This window comes from Coregonus lavaretus (assembly GCF_964263955.1).
Source record: "Coregonus lavaretus genome assembly, chromosome: 10".
Classification (NCBI taxonomy): domain Eukaryota; kingdom Metazoa; phylum Chordata; class Actinopteri; order Salmoniformes; family Salmonidae; genus Coregonus; species Coregonus lavaretus.
The window spans coordinates 51,451,003-51,457,002 of NC_139997.1; positions in this window are offsets into that span (position 1 = coordinate 51,451,003).

A 6,000-nucleotide genomic window follows, 5' to 3' on the forward strand; every position below is an offset into this window, starting at 1 on the left:
CAGGGATTTGCCTAGAAGTGATTTATAGATGACCTGGAGCCAGTGGGTTTGGCGACGAATATGTAGTGAGGGCCAGCCAACGAGAGCATACAGGTCACAATGGTGGGTAGTATATGGGGCTTTGGTGACAAAACGGATGGCACTGTGATAGACTACATCCAATTTGCTGAGTAGAGTGTTGGAAGCTATTTTGTAAATGACATCACCGAAGTCAAGGATCGGTAGGATAGTCAGTTTTACGAGGGCATGTTTAGCAGCATGAGTGAAGGAGGCTTTGTTGCAAAATAGGAAGCCGATTCTAGATTTAACTTTGGATTGGAGATGCTTAATGTGAGGCCAATAATTACTTTAAAACAGTTACAAAGTATAATGGCTGTGATAGGAGAAAACTGAGGATGGATCAACAACATTGTAGTTACTCCACAATACTAACCTAATTGACAGAGTGAAAAGGAGGCAGCCTGTACAGAATACAGATATTCCAAAACATGCACCCTGTTCGCAACAATGCACTAAAGTAATACTGGGAAAAAATGTGCTAAAGCAATTCACTTTTTGTCCTGAATACAAAGTGCAAATCCAAGACAACACATTTCTGAGTACCACTCTCCATATTTTCAAGCATAGTGGTGACTGCACCATGTTATGGGTATACTTGTAATCATTAAGGACTGGGGAATTGGAATTTAGCCAAGCACAGACAAAATCCTAGAGGAAATCCTCGTTCAGTCTGCTTTCCACCAGACACTGGGAGATTAATTCACTTTTCAGCAGGACAATAACCTAAAACACAAGGCCAAAACATCGCTGGAGTTGCTTACCAAGAAGACAGTGAATGTTCCTGAGTGGCCAAGTTACAGTTTTGACTTAAATCTGCTTGAAAATCTATGGCAAGACTTGAAAATGGTTGTCTAGCAATGATCAACAACCAATTTGACAGAGCCTGAAGAATGTTGAGAAGAATAATGGACAAATATTGTACAATCCAGGTGTGCAAAGCTCTTAGATAATTACCCAGAAAGACTCAAAGCAGTAATCACTGCCAACGCTGATTCTAACATGTATTGACTCAGGGGTGTGAATACTTATGTAAATTAGATATTTCTGTATTTAATTTTCAATAAATTAGCAAACATTTCTAAAGACATGTTTTCACTTCGTCATTATGGGGTATTGTGTGTAGATGGGTGAGAATATTTTATTTTGAATTCAGCCTGTAACACAACAAAATGTGGAATAAGTCAAGGGGTATTAATACTTTCTGAAGGCACTGTATATTCCCAAGTTGACCTGAATCATTCCCTCTTATTCAATATGAAAGAAGAAACAAGCAACAGCCTTTGAAAGTCTTTCATTTATCACGGGCGCCTTTGGAGAAAAACATACAGTATATTATAAAGAGAGTCAACTGCTGTTGGTACGCGACACCTACCTACATCTAATTAAACAGGACTCAATCAAACTTTTCATTTTCAGCTGGTGGGCAAAACGGTAAGTTTTAGAACTTGTCCAAATTTCAAAAAAAAGTTGTAGAGCTTTCTCCTGAATTATGCAATTTGTTTTCCAATTCTAAAAGCCTCCAAGGGCTGCTTTCAACATATTTCAGAAGCTCTGCAAAGTGAGAGGGAGGAGGAGCGGGAGAAGAAAAGAGGATAGGATAGGGTGGGGGAAGAGGTAGAGGAGAGAGAGAGAGAGAGGATGAGAGAAAGAGAAGACAAGGGGGAGAGGATGAGAGCGAGAGAGAGAGAGAGAGAGAGAGAGAGAGAGAGAGAGAGAGAGAGAGAGAGAGAGAGAGAGCGAGAGAGCGAGAGAGCGAGAGAGCGAGAGAGAGAAGTTGGTAGGAGGGAGCAGAGAGGTTGTGGGGCATCATGTATTCCTAATAGAGCTGGCTTCAGAGGGCATTGCATCCTCCTGTGGTGAGAAAGAGGAGCCGAAGATTCTGAGTGTGTTGCGCATGCAGCCTCCCTCTCTCTCCTTTCTCCTCTCCCCTCTCTCCTCTCCTCTGCCCTCCTCTCTCCTCTCTCCCCCCTCTTCCCTCCTCAACACAGAGCCCAGACAGACACACATTTCATGGCTTGATGGCTTCTCTGTATGATGCCACCGCCTGATAGCTTATCTGCAGGGTTCTCCTTCGGTTGGAGTTCAGTTCAATAATCAGAAGGGGGAAAACAGCCATCGACAAAGGCCCGCCGATGAGCAGATCAGATCAGGTGATAGGGAACACGGGCATGAACATGGGAGGTACAGGCTGGGGCGGCAGGGAGGACAGCCCGGCATTAGAAAAGAGTTGGGCGTTCATGGTAAACGTGATCTAAATGTGCCATAATTGAGCGTTACCTGTCCCAGTGGCCCGTTGTATGAGTCACAATGTGAGCCTTATCTCTCTCAACACATGGCTGTGCTCCGGAATCAATTCTGCAGCCAATCACTCCCCTCAAAATAAAGAGAAACGCGGCATCAGGCAAGCAGGCAGCCTATAATCCTTGAGGCAACCGCTCCAGCATCCAGCAGCTCGCCTCCCTCACACAGCTATCGCCCTCCTCTCCTGATGGTGCAGTAAGTCCCTGTGCCAGAGTGGAGCTTCTCTGGATGGTATTGTTGAAACACGTGGTGGCAGCCTGAGTCTGTTCTGATTAAGTCATTACAGGCCAGGGGAAGAATGAGCAGAGCAGGTCCTGGGTAAAAAAGAAAGCCCTGATTATGACTGCACCCTAGTGGCCACAAATGGATTTAAAGAGGCCCGGGCCTGTAGGGATTTGTTTTACAGCTCCTATCATGCTCTCAAGTTTTATTGTCTGTGACTTTGAGATTGGGATTTTCTATTGACTTTGAGTCGCTTAAGAAGGCTTGACATATACTCACCATTCCCCCCAATGCGAGACACAATCACACACACACACTGAAACAAAGCAAAACAACAAATTCTGAGACCTTGACTAATGAAGGTAATTGTATTAATGTGTGTAGCTCTGAGGGCTAGGAAAATGTACAGCACTGCATGTTTTACCTTGTTTAGCCCATTGTTCCATTTGAAATGGAGTTAGGAGAAAGAGACATTTATCGTCCGGCGCACAACAGCCCATGTTTCTATATAAATGTTAATGCCCTCCCAGAGCACACAAAGTAGTCCGGGGTCATCCCGGGAGGGAAGGATGGTGCCTGGTGGAAAACAAGGCCCAAGAAGAAAACCGTGTAATCCAGCTTTTCTATAAAATCCTGTTTTCCTAAATGTCACGTTGGATCCAGACAAAGCCATTACATGGCAACATGTAACAACGTAGCATTATTGTCCAGTTAAGATGTCAAGGGATATTTAGTCGCTGGCAAAGTGGATTTGGAACATGATTCACACACCCTTTCTGTCAGAGTGGAATGAACAGCATGTTTACAAGGCAGATATCGACCCAGTCCACTGGGATGAGCTTGTGTGATGCTTGTCTGGTCTGGAGCATTTGACTCAGATTACTGTTCATTTGATTGATATGGGGAGAGAATGACATGTAATGTCCTGAGGAAAGAAAAATATGTAATTATAAAGGTCATTCAATTTCTTGGTGAGACAAAATAGATCACAGGATTTAGAGTCACTGCTACAGTCCCCATAATCAATTTACTTGCACGTGATAGAACACTACATTGCAGTTGGTCTCATCAGATAACCTGGCACGCCTTAACCTCACCAATTGACAACAAATTTCGCATCAGCCTATCAAAAATACTTTATATCCACCAACCAATAGCATTTCTTAAAGGTGCATATGCAGAAATCGCTCCGCCATTTCCTGGTTGCTAAAAGAAGCCAAAAACGAAACTTAAGAACAGGAAGCATAGAAATAGTGCACATAGAACATATCTGCCGCTTCTTAGATTTGCTTTCAATGAGAATGACAGATCTAGGACTCACATTACTATGTGAATTTGGTCAGGTCACCCACAAAATTACATACTGCAGATTTAAAATAGCTCAACCCTGGCCACCATAGGGATATTTTATACCTAGGTTTACTTTTGTTCCGTGGGTCTGTAACAAAATATTGTGTGCCAATATTGCATTGATACATCCTTGACTACTAGTACTAACATTGACAAAATATTCACGTTTTCGCATATATGACAAAATCCCACATTTTTGGTTATCTGTTGCACACAGATCCATGTGCTTTTACGTAAAAAAATATAAACGAGGTCATTACAAGTTTATCGTACATCTTTAAAAAAAAGATGAAGAGCCTTCTGGACTTGTCAAATAACAGTAATGTACTGTTATTACCATTGCTTCTAAGTGGCACACACTGCTAAAGCGGTTGACTTTAAATTGACAGTGCACTTGGGTTTGAACCCCCTTGCATCAAGCTTTTTTGTTGAGGAAAAAACTGTTCACTGCTGGTCCTTGATACTCGATTCAAAACGCATATGTGACGAAGTGGATGATTATAATAATGCATACTAAGAGTTGTACATTTACACTGAATATACAAAACATTAAGAACACCTGCTCTTTCCATGACATAGACTGACCAAGTGAATCCAGGTGAAAGCTATGATCCCTTATTGATGTCACTTGTTAAATCCACTTCAATCAGTGTAGATGAAGGGGAGGAGACCGGTTAAAGAAAGATTTTTAAGCCTTGAAACAATTGAGACATGGATTGTGTATGTGTGCCACTTAGAAGGTGAATAGAAGAAAAAAAATGAAGTGCCTTTGAACGGGGTATGGTAGTAGGTGCCAGGCGCACCGGTTTGTGTCAAGAACAGCAACGCTGCTGGGTTGTTCATGCTCAACACTCTCCCGTGTGTATCAAGAATGGTCCACCATCAGCCAAGAATGGACATCCAGCCATCCAGCGTTGCTTGATACATCCAGCCAACTTGATACAACTGTGGGAAGCATTGGAGTCAACATGGGCCAGCATCCCTGTAGAACGCTTTCGACACCTTGTAGAGTCCATGCCCTGACGAATTGTGGCTGTTCTGAGGGCAAGAGGGGGGGTACAACTCAATATTAGGAAGGTGTTCCTAATGTTTGGTACACTCAGTGTAAGTTTAGCCTACATAAGAAATTAAGTGGTGTTTTTGGTCTAACAGTGTTGTTAGCATAGTTTACCAGGTTATCTGATGGGAAAAGCTAACAAGTGGCGTTTTATCACGTGCAACTACGTCAACGATTTTAATTGGCTGATGTGGATTTTGAGTCTGAGAAACAGTCAACTGTTTCTAATGTTCGCAAGTATGTCACCAGTATATTTTGACAGCAATTCTATGCACCATAAACTAAACCATATCATCCAAGCACCTCACATTAACATAATCTCCCATTTTATATGACTTGTTTTACTTCAGCATCCAGCATAACAGTCAGGTGTTTGACTCCCAAGGTGATTGCCTGTATGAAATGTGCAGTATGAAACCATGGAAAGCTCTGACAATCATCACTGTGTTAGCCATACATTGTACATTGAGACTTTATTCAGCTAAACATAGTCGGTCTTACAGGTGGTGGTGGTGGTGACTGACTAGTCCTCTGGGTCTTTTTAACAGTAACTTACTTTTCTCCTCTGTGCCTCCAAGACCATGGGAGAGAGTGAAATAAACATTTCATTATACAAGTATTGATTTGTAGCTTTTCATGTTGCAGATGTACATTTTCTCAAGGTGATGGAGATGATTATATGAAGGACGACTGCTGGAAATAAATACATTTTCAAATCAAGGAGGTGTTGAATGGAGAGAGGTGAACAAACAAACACCCACACATCAGGTCAGAGAGAAAAGAGAGTCCCATGGGAAAAGACAGAAAAACATACAGTATACTCTGTTCCTGTCTTCATTTCATATAGTATTTCACATACTCAGGTCAGTGAAGTGTAGAAGTGGTCATTATAAACACCATGCTGTCTATTTGTCATCCCTAAAGCACTGGTTGTCACTGCTTTGTAAAGTATGTGTCAAGAACGGATAGAATAGCTTCATGTTGCTGCGGCAGAGACTGCCAATCAAACA